Here is an 18,215-nt window from a genome sequence, read left to right as displayed (position 1 = left end):
TTTGAACTGTTTGATACTCAGCAGGGACTGGCTGGGCCCTGTGTCTAGCTCCATTAATACTGGGATGCCATTGAGGAGCACTTTCATGATTATCGGTGGCTTCCTGGTATATGAACTGTGTGTGTGCTCCACATGAACTCGCTGAACTTCAGCTTCCAGCGATTTCCCCCAGTATTCATTTGGCCTCGTAGGGCTTACATCGGGCCCGTCCTCCTCGTCCATCAACCTGGCTGCAGGCTTCCTGCACATACATGCCAAGTAACCACTGACGTTGCAGTTTCTGCAGGTGTATTGCTGATACTTGCAAGCTCTGGCTGGGTGTTTGCCTCCACACCTCCAGCATGAGCTGGAGGCCCTGTTGTTGGAAACAAAAGGTCCATTACCAGTCGATCGTCTCTGACTGTCTCTGTAACTGTCCTTAAGCGCACCATTAACAGGTGTTGATGGACCCATTACTGGCCGCATTGTCCATTGCGATGGCATGAATCGCCGTTCAGCTAGCCATTGTCTCCGTTGAATTCCCCCTTTGGGTTCGACTACATGCTCGGGCATGTCCGATTGCTCTTCTCTGCCAAGAGAACTGTGTGCCGCGTTAACAATGTTGACACCCTGGTCGTTTGCCGCATTTGAGCCAAGATTTTTATCATACATCATTCTGGTCTCTTCCTCCCCTGAGATAAATGTCTGGGCTATCAGAGTCACCGCTTCCAAGGTCAAATCTTTGGTCTCAATCAGTTTCCTGAAAACCCTAGCATGCCCGATGCCCTCAGTTAAAAAGGTCTCCCAGCATCTCCGCTCTGCACGCATCTGGGAACTTACATAGGCTCGCCAGTCGCCGGAGATCTGCTACGGTCTGGAACGCTTTGCCCTTCTCGCTGCCGGTGCGTGTAAAACCGGTGTCTCGCCATGTGCATGCTGCTCGCCGGTTCAAGGTGTTCCCCGATCAACTTACTGAACTCTTCAAACATCTTGTCCGCCGGCTTCTCTGGCGCTAGAAGGTCCTTCATCAGGAAGTACGTTCTGGATCCACAAACCATCAGGAGATGAGCCCTGCATTTGTCGGCCAAATCCTGTCCCAATCATTCCTTAGTGACAAAACTTTGCTGTAGTCTCTCAATAAAGTCGTCCCAATCATCATCAACACAGTACCTCTCTTCTGTGCTGCTAGTGGCCATGCTCGCGTGGTTTAAATCCCAGTTTGTCGTCGCCAATGATATGTCCTTACTATACAGTATAAATGCACACGAGGTCCATACTTGAGAGAAGGTCACTCTGTGACCAGTTACCTTTATTACCAAGACCTCAAGTAATGAAGGTGGGTTGAGCTTCCCTTTTTATACCTGAAAGTCCAGGTTAGGAGTGTCTCCCACAAGTTCACCCCCTAGTGGTCAATGTTCTCAAGGTGTATAATTTAGGTCAGTTTATACATGGGTTACAATGATAGTTGAATACATGACATATTTATTTTTGCAAAATGAATGTCTGTGTGAGTTTAAAGCAGGTCTATTTTTTTCATTAAAATTAGCGACAGTTGGCAACTATACCCCTTGATCATAAGAACATAAGAAATAGGAGCACGAGAAGGCCATATGGCCCCTCGAGCCTGCGTCACCATTTAATACGATCATGGCTGATCCGATCATGAACTCAGGTCCACTTCCCGGCCCGCTGTCCATAACCCCTTATCCCCTTATCATTTAAGAAACTGTCTATTTCTGTCTTAAATTTATTCAATGTCCCAGCTTCCACAGCTCTCTGAGGCAGCGAATTCCACAGATCCACAACCCTCTGAGAGAAGAAATTTCTCCTCATCTCAGTTTTAAGTGGGCAGCCCCTTATTCCAAGATTCTGCTCTCTAGTTCTTGTCTCCCCTATCAGTGGAAACATCCTCTCTGCATCCACCTTGTCAAGCCCCCTCATAATCTCATATGTTTCGATAATATCACCTCTCATTCTTCTGAATTCCAATGAGTAGAGGCCCAACCTACTCAACCTTTCCTCATAAGTCAACCCCCTCATCTCCGGAATCAACCTTGTGAACCTTCTCTGAACTGCCTCCAAAGCAAGTATATCCTTTCGTAAATATGGAAACCAAAACTGCACGCAGTATTCCAGGTGTGGCCTCACCAATACCCTGTATAATTGTAGTCAGACTTCTCTGATTTTATACTCCATCCCCTTTGCAATAGAGGCCAAGATTCCATTGACTTTCCTGATCACTTACTGTACCTGCATACTAACCTTTTGTGTTTCATGCACAAGTACCCCCAGGTCCCACAAATACTGCGGCACTTTGCAATCTTTCTCCATTTAAATAATAACTTGCTCTTTGATTTTTCTGCCAAAGTGCATGACCTCACACTTTCCAACATTATACTCCATCTGCCAAATTTTTGTCCATTCACTTCGCCTAAGAATGTCCTTTTGCAGATTTTGTGTCTGCTCCTCACACATTGCTTTTCCTCCCATCTTTGTATCGTCGGCAAACTTGGCTACGTTACACTCAGTCCCTTCCTCCAAGTCGTTAATATAGATTGTAAATAATTGGAGTCCCAGCGCTGATCCCTGCGGCACCCCACTGGTTACTGATTGCCAACCTGAGAATGAACCATTTATCCTTACTCTCTGTTTTCTGTTCATGAGCCAATCCTCTATCCATGCTAATATATTACCCCCAACCCCGTGAACTTTTATCACGTGCAGTAACCTTTTATGTGGCACCTTGTCAAATGCTTTCTGGAAGTCCAAATACATCAAATCCACTGGTTCCCCTTTATCCACCCTGCCCGTTACATCCTCAAAGAATTCTAGCAAATTTGTCAAACATGACTTACTCTTCATAAATCCATGCTGACAGTGCCTGGACTTTTAGCTTCCTATAATTCTCTTTGTTCTTATAGAGGATCAGAGGGTTGAAAAGAAATCTAGTCATATTGGAGAAGTTGTACCAGAGAATGTTCCTTTGGATGCTAGACCATTATTGTGTGAATCAGAAGACTCTTCTACAACAAATATCACTTTGGCCTGAATTTTAATGGGGAAGACAGGTTGGGAGCCGGCATGGGCTCCGAAGTGGGCTCCGAAGTGGTTGTGAAATCTGGGAGGATAAGTTTCACCCAGGCCCTGTTGAACTTAACGGCTGGGCCTGATTTGCATGGGAAACGTTCGTTTTGCCACCCGCATCCAGCCAGATTGAGAGGCTGGCTGGCTCTGGGCAGGTAACCCTGTGGCACTAGGCTGCACAGAGGAGGGAAGGGGGGATCCAAATGGTGTTTAATATTTAAATAGAGGACCCACCTCCTGGCAGTGGATTGGCTGTCCACCCCTTGTCCTGCCTCCGTTAAAACCGAAAGTGGGCGGATTGGAGGCGGGTTCAGGTTGGGATTCAGATTCTTAACACTTTAACACACCCCCAACCCAACCCTCTTTTTAGATTAAAATTCCCCCCTTTCTTCTTTATATCTTTACATGCTACAGGACAGCATGTCTGAATACCTTACAACTGTTTGCATTACAAGAGCACACTGAGGATAGATCAAGGTAATCACTCAGTGGTTACTCGTTCCTTCGTCCCTATTTGTTTCATACAACTGATATTTAATCACTATCCCCTGTGCATGTAGCTTTAACCAAATCTTGCAAAACAACTGTCAGGAGATTCACATTTAGATATTTATAATAGTCTAATAATGTGAACTTCCTGCTTCACAGCTCAACTCAAATTAACTTTGAAAACTGAGAGTTTATAATGTCAGTCTAAAATTGGATTAAATAGCTTCATCATCAGTGCTAGGGATTTTAATTGCAAATTAGTTGTTAAATTTGCAACAATTTTTTAATACCAACTATAACACTGCAAACAGGGCTTTGGTCTGCTGGATTGAGAGATTTAATATTTGCATTATCAATTTCAGAGAATTTTTCTGCACAGATGGTTTTTGTATTGGACATACACTAGTGCTTAAACCCTGGCTGTACCTTCTGTCGAAGTCCCACTTTCTAGTGCAGCTGATGCATGGCTATCTCCAGACCTTGTGTTAAGAGGTACACAATGGTGCTGGGCAGCATTTGTAGTGATCCAAGATTGATCTTTGCTAAGGAGGAATTTGCAGGAGTGGGGGTCAGGAGGATTCTAGATGAGTCTTATGCATAGTGAGATGGAATTTCCAATAATTTATCAGAACTGTTATAAATAGGGACTGAATGCTTCAGAATCCTTTATTGGATGTTCTGCGTAGCGTCGACAAGCTACAGCACCCATCTCCTTGGATTAAAGGGGAGGGTCGCTGCGCATTCTGCAGGCCCTTTGGTGGCCGCCACTTTGCCGCCAAGGCATCATGAGACAGGACCAGCACCTTGGCACCCAAGATGGAGTGCCGGCTGCACGATGGCGGCATGGCCCGGGGAACTGCAGGCCTCCCCTTTAAACAGCACCCCGAGAGCAGAAATCCGCCAGCTTCGCGACTTGCGACCCGCAAAGCTGGCTTTGACATCCCCCCTGCCAGCCTCGTGGCCCGCAGGGCATTTTCCCCTGGGGGGTGTTAAGGGGTCGACGCGGGGTTGTGAGGGGTTGCTGCGCCACCGATGACGTCGTCGCCGGTTGTGCGGTGACCCAGGGCACTAACCAGGGAAAAGGTAGCGCCCCGTTCCCCGGCAAAAACTGCTCCCAGAGGCATTAACGGGGCTATAAATAGGGGCAATTTCACCCCCTATGAAATGCAAAATGTTAGCATGCAGGTACAGCAAGTAATCAGGAAGGCAAATGGAATGCTGGCCTTTATTGCAAGGGGGGATGGAGTATAAAAGTTGGGAAGTCCTGCTCCAACTGTATAGAGCGTTGGTAAGACTACACCTGGAGTACTATGCACAATTTTAGTCTCCTTATTTAAGAACGGATATACTTGCATTGGAGGCAGTTCAGAGAAGATTCACAAGGTTGATTCCTGAGATGACGGGGCTGTCATATGAAGAAAGGTTGAGCAGGTTGGGCCGATACTCCTTTGAGTTTAGAAGAATGAGAGGTGATCTTATTGAAACATTTGTGGCGCGACTTTCCACTTCACTTCGCCCATATATCGCCCATATATCGCCCAAAATGGCCGTCTATCGCCCATTTTGAGCAAAAAATAGAAACTCAGGCTGGAACATCGGCAGAAAATTAAGCCCCCAAGTTTCGGCTCACATCGCCGGGCTGATCGCTGAGGTAATCGCTGAGGTGATCGCCTGCACATCACCGAGTGGAACTTTCAGCACATCGCCGGGCTGATCGCTGAGGTGATCGCCCGCACATCACCGAGTGGAACTTTCAGCACATCGCCGGGCTGATCGCTGAGGTGATCGCCTGCACATCACCGAGTGGAACTTTCAGCACATCGCCGAGCTGATCGCTGAGGTGATCGCCTGCAAATCACCGAGTGGAACTTTCAGCACATCGCCGGGCTGATCGCTGAGGTGATCGCCTGCACATCACCGAGTGGAACTTTCAGCACATCGCCGGGCTGATCGCTGAGGTGATCGCCTGCACATCACCGAGTGGAACTTTCAGCACATCGCCGGGCTGATCGCTCGCCAAGAACATCGCTGCATAATAGTTGCTTTTCCCGGGCTTTTCTCACTGAATTGGGCACTAGGAACGTCATTTTAAATTTCGGAGGAAGGGAGGAGGCAGCAAAAAAACTCAAGCTTATATATTGTGAGTTATTTAGGGGTCTTTTACAGATAAATACACTCATGTTTATACTTATAGTTAATTTTACTAATAATACCTTTGTAGATTAGGCATTTTTTTTACTAAAAAGTGCATTTATAGCAACTGAAAATAATTATTGATAGTGATGGGGCCTATGCTTTCTCTGCCATTACTCGTAACTGCTCACATGCTGTTTTCTGAAAGGATCAATCGAAGAGGTGGCAGAGTAATGGGGAGACAGAGGAGACAGAGGAGGCAAGCGTACAGCCAACGAAGCTACAAAGAAAAACAATCTTACCTCAACTTGTCTGAAAACGAATGTCTTAGGAGGCTGCGCTTCCGGTAGAAGGTCATCGATGAGATTTGCCAGTTCATCAAGAGGTATCTGCAGCCTTCCAAAAACATCAGAACCGCACTGCCCATTGAGATAAAGGTTACTGCCGCACTATCCTTTTACACATCGGGCTCCTTTCAGGCTTCAGCTGACGACATCTGTGGTATCTCTCAGCACGCCACACACTGCTGCATTCGACAGGTGACTGAAGCCCTTTACGCTCGCAGGATGGACTTCATAAACTTCCCTATGACCAGGGAGGCACAGATCGCGAGAGCTCTGGGTTTCTCGAGAACAACAAACTTCCTCAAGGTTCAAGGAGCAATAGACTGCACACACATCGCCCTGAAAGCCCCTTTACAGAACGCGGAGGTGTTTCGTAACAGAAAGGGATTCCACTCCCTGAATGTGCAGCTTGTTGTCGACCACAACCAAATAATTATGACAGTAAATGCTACATTTCCTGGCAGCATCCATGATGCGCACATCCTGCGTGAGAATGCTATTCCTGTTTGTCAATCAGCCAAAAGGTCACGGTTGGATGCTGGGGATAAAGGATATGGCCTTGCCAGCTGGCTGATGACCCCTCTGCGTAATCCCGTCACTGACCCTGAGAACTGTTACAACGAAAGCCACATAGGTACATGCAACATCGTCGAAAAGACAATTGGAGTCCTAAAGCAGTGCTTCAGATGCCTGGACCACTCTGGTGGCAGCCTGCAGTACCACCCTGACCAAGTCGCTGAGTTTATTGTGGTGTGTTGCATGTTGCATAACCTAGCTGTAAGGAGAGGACAACAAATGCCAGATGGGGCTGCAGGTCCATCTCCAGAAGGATGGGAGATGGAAAAGCCAGATGGCGAGGAGCAAGAGGAGTAGGAGGAGGCTGGTGAGGACCTCGGGGAGGACAATCAGCCTGGCAACCTGGCCATGGTCCCACCCACCCCTCACCCCAGAAGACCAATACCCCGTGGAAGTTACACGGTTGCAAAGCTGTTCCGTCAGCAGCTCATAAATGAACATAGAAACATAGAAACATAGAAAATAGGTGCAGGAGTAGGCCATTTGGCCCTTCTAGCCTGCACCGCCATTCAATGAGTTCATGGCTGAACATTCAACTTCAGTACCCCATTCCTGCTTTCTCGCCATACCCCTTGATCCCCCTAGTAGTAAGGACCTCATCTAACTCCTTTTTGAATATATTTAGTGAATTGGCCTCAACAACTTTCTGTGGTAGAGAATTCCACAGGTTCACCACTCTCTGGGTGAAGAAGTTCCTCCGCATCTCGGTCCTAAATGGCTTACCCCTTATCCTTAGACTGTGACCTCTGGTTCTGGACTTCCCCAACATTGGGAACATTCTTCCTGCATCTAACCTGTCTAACCCCGTCAGAATTTTAAATGTTTCTATGAGGTCCCCTCTCATTCTTCTGAACTCCAGTGAATACAAGCCCAGTTGATCCAGTCTTTCTTGATAGGTCAGTCCCGCCATCCCGGGAATCAGTCTGGTGAACCTTCGCTGCACTCCCTCAATAGCAAGAATGTCCTTCCTCAGGTTAGGAGACCAAAACTGCACACAATACTCCAGGTGTGGCCTCACCAATGCCCTGTATAACTGTAGTAACACCTCCCTGCCCCGTACTCAAATCCCCTTGCCTTGAAGGCCAACATGCCATTTGCTTTACATGAACTTACATTGGGGACAGTCATATATACAGTTACAGTTATGGTTAAACAAAAGTTGCATTTGCATTGAGTTACATTTTAGCCTTTCCTGCACTGGCCTGGTCCATCCATTGTTGTACAACATTTGTATTAATGCTTTACTTAACTAAACTTAATAATGTTATTGTAAGAGAATGCACAACAATTGTTAAATTCAGTAAAAGATTTTATTGCAAACAAAAGAATTTTAAAACATTTTGACAACACACACCCCTCCCCCCACCCACTATGAACACACATTAGCAGTAAAAATGTAACAAACACTTTAACACTTAAAAACATTAACATGAACAGAATGAGGTAACATTGCAAACCCCCCCCCCCCACCCACCCTACCTGTGGCCACATTTCCCTCAGGTCCTGTACCGCCCCCCCCCACCCATATCTTAGCCGCACCCGCCGGTTTTGGTCCTCGCAGACCGAGATGACGCTGGCGTTCAGCAGGCGACGGAAAGACTTCCTGCCGTGGTGGGGGTGTTGGAGTAGAAGACGAAGTTGGCGTTTCGTCTCCTGAGTCAGGAGGAAGTGTATCCTCCGTACTTGCTTGAGTGCTCGGGGTTATACTCAGACCCAACACGACACCTTGGGATGCAGCGCCATGTTCAGCTAGCAGCGCATGCTGAAGGGCATTTGTTGCGACGGTCTGTTCACGCACCCCTTCCAGGGTCAGCCATGCTACCTCCAGTAGCTCGACTTGCACACCAGACACCTGTGAAAAGTCCCGCGCAAACTGAGTGAACCCCTGGAGAAGCTCGCGACCTATCGCGGCCGTCGCTGAGCACATGGAGATCAAGCCCTCCAACTGATCGTCCGAGGGAGGCGATTCCTGACCTCACGACCCGGCCTCCGTGGGGTCGGGGTGCGCAATATAAAGTGCCTTGGCGTTGCCTGCTGCACGTCGCCTGGTCCCGGTGCCTCTTCACTTTCAAAGGAGATGACCGCAGGTTCAACCTCTTCAGTATTTTTCATCAGCTGCTGCTGGTGCTCCTCCTCCTGCTCCTCCTCCTCCTCCTCCTCTTCCTCCTCGGGCTCAGTGGTGGTGATGGTGGTGTCGCGCTCCTCCTCCTATTCATTAGGTGCAGGTATCTTCTCAGGATGACCTTAAAAGCACATTTGAGCTTATTACAGAGCTTATTAGAACATAACGGTGCACATTAATGAGAGACATTACATATCAATACATTTCACTACCCCAGAAAGCTGTAGCGGCTGCATCTCCTGCTTCTTATGCACCAAGGCTGCATGCATGACATGACATAATTCGTATATTGCATATTGCATTATAATTACAGGACGTTACATTACTTTTTAATACTGTTTGACACATTACTCACGAGACGCATAGCTGGGCTCCACCAGACCACGGGTGGTGGCCGAACGGCTTTCATCGGCTTTCATGGCCCACCAGCGCAGTTGCACGCTCCTCCAGGTCGGTCAAAGGTTGAAGCTGAGCAGAGCCCACCCTCCGGCTCCTCCCCACCCCACCCCCCCCCCCCCCCCCACCGCAGTGCACCTCTGCTCAGTGCGGTTAGAAACATAGAAACATAGAAAATAGGTGCAGGAGTAGGCCATTCGGCCCTTCGAGCCTGCACCACCATTCAATAAGATCATGGCTGATCATTCCCTCAGTACCCCTTTCCTGTTTTCTCTCCATACCCCTTGATCCCCTTAGTCGTAAGGGCCATATCTAACTCCCTCTTGAATATATCCAATGAACTGGCATCAACAACTCTCTGCAGCAGGGAATTCCACAGGTTAACAACTCTCTGAATGAAGAAGTTTCTCCTTATCTCAGTCCTAATGGCCTACCCCTTATCCTAAGACTGTGTCCCCTGGTTCTGGACTTCCCCAACATCGGGAATAATCTACCCACATCTAACTTGTCCCGTCCCATCAGAATCTTATATGTTTCTTCTTCTTATATGGTTGTTAGATATCTTCTTCTGCAAATGAAAAAAGAGCATAGCATAGGCTAATTGAGTAGGTAGTATCATGGAGTCACAACAGTTTAAAACATTACATGCTACAGCTTGACACATATACATCTCTCTATACTGCAGCAGCCAGAGAGACTTCCATCCCATCAAACGCTCCCAGGGCAGGTACAGCACAGGGTTAGATACAGAGCAAAGCTCTCTCTGCATTGTCCCACCAAACACTCCCAGGGCTGGTACATCACAGGTTACATACAGAGTAAAGCTCCCTCTACATTGTCCCATCAAACACTCCCAGGGCAGGTACAGCACGGGGTTAGATACAGAATAAAGCTCCCTCTACATAGCCCCAGGTTCAGAGCCCTGTCCAGAACTTAACATGGAGTTTATGAAATACATTTATGACTAACAAACTTAAATTCAATCCAGGAGATTTATTATTATAATTAAAATTTGCATCAGTACAATATAAAATGCAACTTACTCTTGCTGCAGCTACCAAACTGTTCCAGCATTTCTGGCACTGGTCTGACCCCCTCGCCTCATGGGATGCCGAGGACACCACCACAGCGATCTCCACCCAGATTTTCCGATACACACGGGGTGGGGGTTTCCCGTGCGCACCCCGAGTCAGTTGTCCCCACCGGGAATGTACTTCGTTGACGAGTGCCTCATTGGCCTCGTCACTAAAAGGTTTTGCCCTCTTCCTCTCCCCCTCAGCATCATGATGCATTTCAGACATTACTTTAAACTATTATACGTTTTATAAAGTTTAAGTTATGATTTCAAGCCTGCTCTGTTCTCTTTTCTGCTATTCTCTGCTCTTCTCTGCTCCACTGCCTTCTCAGTCACTCCTCTCTCTCTCTCTCTCTGCCTCTCCCTATGCCTCCTGCGCATGTGTGGATGACTCCTGACCTCCCGAAATGCGGGAAAACCAGTCACCAAGAAAAAAAATCGCATGTGTAGAAGGCCGTTGCTAAGGAAGCTTTTGCCTTCCACATCGCTGGCCGTTCACTGGGCGCAGGTCACATCGCTGACCTATCGCCAAGAGGAAAATCGTGATTGAAAAAATGGACGATGCTCCAGCAATCAGTAAGGCTGCGTCATCATACATCGCCCATTTTTTGGGCAATAGCCAGCAAAGTGGAATGTCTAGCCCATAAGATTCTGAGGGAGTTTGACAGGGTAGATGCAGAGAGGATGTTTCCCCTCATGGGGGAATCTAGAACTAGGGGACATTGTTTCAGAATAAGGGGTCGCCCAATTAAAACAGAAATGAGGAGGAATTTCTTCTCTCAGAGGGTCGTGAATTTTTGGAATTCTCTACCTCAGAGAGCTGTGGAGCCTGGGTCTTTGAGTATATTTAAGGTGGAGATAGACAGTTTTTTGAATGATAAGGGAGTCAAGGCTTATGGGGAGCGGGTGGGGAAGTGGAGTTGAAGCCAGGATCAGATCAGCCATGATCTTATTGAATGGCGGAGCAGGCTCAAGGGGCCAAATGGCTTACTCCTGCTCCTATTTCTTATGTTCTTATGTTCAAACGCAGTTCAAAAGGAAATACATTCTTCTGTTAAAATTACACTTTTAAACCTGAAATAGGCTTTTGATTGTTGTTTGAAATACTAAATCTGAAAACTAATTTCATTTTTGTTTTGTTTCAAAAGTCTAAAGATTAGAAAAAGTTTATAGGTGGAATTATCACAGAAGGAACTCCAGTCTAGATAAAAATGTGTTCATAAACATAATTGGGGGAAAATTGCTGTTGGAAGTTTCCTTCGTACAAACACATCCGACCCGAAAAAATCTATGAAACTACCTGCTGGTCCCAGAGAAACTTAGGATTCCGGTCTGAGACCTTCATTCGCTGTGCAGCGTACAGGGATCGGTCTTCCACGTATGGACGTCTATGCTGCAATCACGTGGGCCAGGACCACCAATCATCATGCAGTATTCTCATTGATAATAATGGGAACTCCGGTTGTACGAGTTCCCGTTACTATCAATGAGAATAACCCTCCAAAACACCGAAACACATCACAATAAATAAAAAAAACACCTCACATATGTAAAATTAATTGAAATTAAATGTTTAAAAAAAATATTTGGGGGAATTTTTTTAATGTGGTTTAATAGGGTTAAAAATAAACTTACCTTAATGACAGAGTTTTTAACACAAAAATGAATAACTAAATGTAATTTTTCTATGTTTTAAAAGTGTTACGCTGGTAAAAGAAAGTTATGATCTGCTTTTACCAGGCGTAAATATTTGAAGGACTTTCGCTGGGCATTAGTGGGGAAAATAGCCCAATCTCTGCCGCGTGGACGTCCTTCCTGTGGGGATGTAGAGGATCTGTCTGCAGTAATTTTATCAGACTGGAAAAGCTGACTCTCGGTGCATAGAAACATAGAAAATAGGTGCAGGAGCAGGCCGTTCGGCCCTTCGAGCCTGCATTCAATAAGATCATGGCTGATCATTCACCTCAGTACCCCTTTCCTGTTTTCTCTCCATACCCCTTGATCCCTTTAGCCGTAAGGGCCATATCTAACTCTCTCTTGAATATATCCAACGAACTGGCATCAACAACTCTCTGCGGTAGGAAATTCCACAGGTTAACAACTCTCTGAGTGAAGAAGTTTCTCCTCATCTCAGTCCTAAATGGCTTACCCCTCATCCTTAGACTATGTCCCCTGGTTCTGGATTTCCCCAACATCGGGAACATTCTTCCTGCATCTATCCTGTCCAGTCACGTTAGAATTTTATATGTTTCTATGAGATCCCCTCTCATCCATCTAAACTCCACTGAATACAGGCCCAGTCGATCCAGTCTCTCCTCATATGTCAGTCCTACCATCCCGGGAATCAGTCTGGTGAACCTTTGCTGCACTCCCTCAATAGCAAGAACGTCCTTCCTCAGATTAGGAGACCAAAACTGAACACAATATTCCAGGTGAGGCCTCACCAAGGCCCTGTACAACTGCAGTAAGACCTCCCTGCTCCTATACTCAAATCTCCTAGCTATGAAGGCCAACATACCATTTGCCTTCTTCACCACCTGCTGTACCTGCATGCCAACTTTCAATGACTGATGTACCATGACACCCAGGTCTCGTTGCACCTCCCCTTTTCTTAATCTGCCGCCATTCAGATAATATTCTGCCTTCGTGTTTTTGCCATCAAAGTAGATAACCTCACATTTATCCACATTATACTCATCGCGCCCTGAGAACCGGCCTTTGCAAGGCCTTGCCGGGTCTGTGCACACTTAGCACACACATGGCGAGGCCAACATTTTCTGGTCATTAACACATCAGGGGAGAAATTGGACCTCGCTGCGCCCGTTTTTGCAGACAAAACAGGAGCAAAATTCAGCAATTATATACCACACTCAAAACCTGCCTGAATTATAGCCATTGCCGTTTTTGGCTCGGGCTCTATTTAGGCATCCGTGGCAGCCGACTGAAATAGGCATCAGGTCCCTTGTTTTCGCTAATGAGGGGCCCAACGCCTGTTGCACGACCTGTAAGTGGTTTTGCCCCTGGTGGTTTTGAATCACCCCTCTTACAATAGTTCCAGACACCGGAATTATAGTTGTGAACAGTAATATACAATCATAGACAGATATTTTCGGTCTCAACCGTCACAATGCTTCTATTCAAGTTAAAGCACACACCTGTACCCAGTAAAAATACACTCTGGTAGTGTAATACAAACAAACACTGTACAACACACAGTCCGGCCCGTCTAAACAGGCCCCTAACGCGAAGTACCCACGTCTAAAACACCCCTGCTCAGATTCAAAATTGCACCATTGAAATTTCCAATAGATTGTGCGTATGCTTATGATCCTTGCAAAAACCTCTCCATTAAAAGCCCTAAGGCTTGGTTGGGACACACGACACCCTTTCACACTATCCGGTGATCTTAAAGATGTGTGGACTGGGATAAATGCTCACCAATTACCCCTCTGGCTTACTCGCTGCTTATCCCGATGAGGAGTATCTTCTGGGTCTTCAAGTCCAGTCAGCTTCCCAATCGAAGTAGCAAGGCTCTCTGGTGTTTCTTCTCTTCGTCCCAGACAAAGTGCTCAGTCCTTGTGCGTTGAATGAAGCAGGGAGGCATAGAAGAGGGTAGAGAGAGAGAGATGGCAGCCAAAACTGCCTCTCTTATACTTGCAAAAATGCTTCTTCTTGCACCAAAAGTCCAATTGTCCTTCCCCTGAAGCTGTGCAACTCAAAAGCAAAATAAAGTCTCAGGCCTGTTCCTTTGTCAACTGGGCTGTACCTCGATGTGTGGTCTGACAAGTGTGTGGTCAAATAGCTTTCCTTTGTCTTTCGATGGCCTGAAACCCCAGCCACTTTACTTAATGTCTTACTGATTGCAAGACAAAGGGCCTGTCCATCAACCATTCCTGCCATTGATCCTTGTCCACCTGATGTGTATTCCTGTGGGGCATATTTGGACTTGCCCCACATCAGCGCGCTCTGCTCTCTGCATTAACACAAAATGTCCAAGCAATGTGCAAAAACTTTTTGCTAACAATGTTTTCGCCGAATTTTATAGACCACACTCTGAAATTCGACAAAATTGAGCTGAGCACGTGTCGGGCATGCTGCGCTGCATCTGTATTAACATCTTGCTGTCTCGTCTTTATCATATAGTAAAATCAACTAAGCAGGAGTTCCCAACAATTTTCACAGTCTTTGGACCACTACAGAACTCACTGTGCAAAAGTGGCTTTAATGTAGGGCCTCTGGGGCCTTGAAGTAATTCTTGTGGAATACAGATGAACAAAAGCTTTGAATTTGACATTGATGAAATTAACTATTGGGTCAGGTTGGTTTTGCCTTTGATCACTATTTAACCAGGGCCAGTGATGTTTATAAGTCTTAAAGTCATTCAAGCTCAGAACCCTTATGCTCTGGGTTTATATTGCACTCTCTCATAGAGTGCACATATGTTTTAGCCCTGTACACACAGTCAAGCAGTTTTTGATTCTTTCATATAGTTTGTCATTTATGTTAATAGGTTTTTAATGTACAGTACAGTCTGTGATTGTCATTGACTACATTATTTATCTGTTAGCCTGAAGGAATTACATCACAGAAATCCATAGTATCCTTCTGGGATCAGTGTAAATGCTTCCTGCCTGGCGGAAACTTGCTCAGATCCCAACAGGGTATTGCAGGTGGATGAGGCACCAGCCAAAAGCAGGCAGGAGCCTCATAAAATTATACAAATGGTGGTCCTATTATGCCAATAGAACCTTGATACAATTTTAACCAGGGTCTGTGGGGAATTCACGTCCAGCGAGACAAAAGCAAGTCTATATACAGAAAAGGCCCTGACTGATGTGATATCTTCACAGAGCACAGCACACATCGATCCTAACATGGCAGGCAGCTCTCTCGGAAGCCTGCGAAATCTGCCTGGTTCTGTTTATTATTAACTCTGCAGTTGCAGTACACAATACGTCCACATCCACAGTATGGCACTACAACCATTACAAGCTGACAGACGTTACACTTCTCTCTCCTTAATGAAGAAGTTATCATAACAAACATCATACATAACTTTCATGTTTATACATAACACAGGATATAAACTGTTTTTTTCCATATTTACAAATTTAACTTAACCACTTGTTTTCTGTTTCGAAGAGGATACCTTCGCTCTCGAACAGAACCTTCCAAACATGGTGTCGAATCTAAACTCATTTGAGGCTCATCCTGAGGAACGTTTTCCTCCACGGAATTTCCTTGATTTTCATTTGAACTCACTCTAACTTCAGGCTCTTTGTTTTCCTGACTCGGACTCAGACTTTCATTCTGATTCTCTCCTGGATTTGTTTCCAGTACATTGGATTTAGGATTTGCTACTGGTGTATCAAAACTATCTGATGAGTCAGAAATAATTGACTCATTCCCACTTTCAACTCCTTCCATGTATGTAGGTAAAATATGATCAATATGAACAAACCTAACCTGTCCATTATCAAACATCTTTACCAAATATGTGCGAGGACCACATATCTTCACCACTCTTTCTTGTAAGCACTTTAACCATTTATGGTGATGGTTCTTCACTCTCACCTTCTGTTTTAATTTCATACTTCTCTCTTTTACTCTACCTCTATCATGATTCTCTTTCTGTCTTAATTGTGTCTCTTCTACGGACTGTGCCAAATTTGGTTTTAACAATGAGAATCTGGTTCGTGGCTGTCGTTTGAGAAACAACTCTGCTGGAGTTCTACCAGTAGTTGTATGAGGAGTATTTCAATATGTAATCAAAAAATTAGCCAATTTGTGATCCAATGACAACTGTCTTTTCCTTGGATTTGGATCTGACATTTGTTTTATGAGGGCGGGCACGTTTTACAATTTGTACAGTGCGCTCTGCTGCACCATTCAAAGCAGAATGGTATGGTGGAACCTTGGAATGTTTCACACCATTTTTGCTTGTGAATTGTGCAAAATCTTCTGAACGAAATTGTGGTCCATTATCCGAAACAATTTCTTCAGGGGGGCCAAATTAAGAAAATAATTTTTGCAAAATGTCCAATGTTCTACTTGTTATTATTTTCCACATTGGAAACACCTCAATCCACTTCAAATGGCTATCAATCACAATGAACAATTGTTGTCCTTCTAACTCAGCAAAATCAATATGTAGCCTTTGCCACACCCTGGGAGGCCATTTCCATGGCTGTAATGGTGCTGGTGGTGGCTGCTTGCTTACCGATTGACATGTCGTACACTGACTCACGATGTACTCTATATCTTTATCAAGACCTGGCCACCATAACTAACTGCGTGCAAAACTCTTGGTCAATCACATTCCCAGGTGCTGGTCATGGAGGTCTCCTAATAATTTGGACCTGAATTTATTTGGTATAACCACTCTTGCACCCCACATGATGCAATCTTTATCGACTGATAATTCATTCCTACGAATGAAGAATGGATGTGTATCTTTATCTGTTACCTGGTTTGGCCATCCATTTGCAATATACTCATACACCTTTGACATCACTGGATCACATTTGGTTGCTCTACCAATCTCTTCAGCTGTGACTGGCAGTTCATCAATGTATGAAAAATAAAACACTTCTTCCCTATCGGGTGTAACTTGTGATGGGGAAGGCAGTCCAGACATTGCATCAGCATTATTGTGATCAGCTGATCGTCTGTATTCAATATCATATGTATATGCTGACAAAATCTAAGCCCATCTCTGCATTTGGGCTGCAGCTAATGTTGGAACTGGGGACTTTGGATGGAGGATTGCTGTTAGGGGCTTATGGTCCATAACGATGGTAAACTTACAACCATACAAGTATTTGTGAAACTTCTTGACCCCAAAGATTAATGCCAAAGCTTCCCTTTCAATTTGTAATTACTCTCACTGGCACTGAGAGTGCGTGAAGCAAAAGCAATTGGTCTCTCCTCCCCACTACGTGATACATTAGAGATCACTGCCCCAACTCCATATGGAGAGGCATCACATGCTAGCTTAATCTCCTTAGATATGTCATAGTGAACTAACATGGTGCTCTCTACCAATTTGCTTTTACACTCCTTGAATGCTGTATCACATTCTTTTGACCACTTCCAATGGACCTGTTTTTTCAATAGTTCATTCAGTGGATGTAATACTGTTGCCAAATTTGGTAGGAACTTCCCATAATAGTTCAAAAGACCCAAGAATGAACGAAGTTCAGTGACATTCCTGGGAGTGGGTGCATTTCTAATTGCATCCAATTTTTCCATGGTTGGTTGTAAACCATCTTTGTCTACTCTGTACCCTAAGTACTCCACTGAGTTTTTAAATAACTCACACTTACGAGCAGACACTCGTACTCTGTGCTTCTCTAGCCTTTTGAGGACTTCATTCAACATGTTATTATGAATTTGCCTATTTGGTGCTGAAATTAGTATGTCGTCCAAATAACATACGACCCCTTCAATACCTTGCAAAATCTGGTTCATCGCCCCTTGGACTATGGCAGGAGTGGAAGACACTCCAAACGGTAGCCTATTAAATTGATATAGGTCTAGATGAGTATTTATAGTCAAACATGACTTGGAGTCCTCATCTAGTTCAAGCTGTCAGTAGGCATTCGTAAGATCCAGTTTTGAAAAGATATGACCACTTGTCAGTGTTGTGAATAAATCTTCTATATTCGGCAATGTATTGGGGACATTACCCTCTAGAACCTGGTTTATGGTTACTTTATAATCACCACACAATCTTACCTTACCATTGGACTTAGGTACAACAACAATGGGTGTAGCCCAATTACATCGATCTATCTTACAAATAATGTTCTCAGTCTCTAGTGTTTTGAGATCTTGCTCAACTTTCTCCTTAAGTGCATATGGTACGGAACGTGGCTTGTAGTAAACTGATCTAGCATCCTTCTGTACCCTGACACTCTCCTTGAAGCCTTGGATCGGACTGCCCAATTCGCAGAACACCTTCGGATACTTCTTGATAACCTCATCCTTTGATGAAAATCTCGCTTCCACACAGAAA

Source organism: Pristiophorus japonicus, chromosome 5 (genome assembly GCF_044704955.1).
Source record: "Pristiophorus japonicus isolate sPriJap1 chromosome 5, sPriJap1.hap1, whole genome shotgun sequence".
Classification (NCBI taxonomy): Eukaryota; Metazoa; Chordata; class Chondrichthyes; family Pristiophoridae; genus Pristiophorus; species Pristiophorus japonicus.
Note: the sequence above shows the minus strand (reverse complement) of the source record.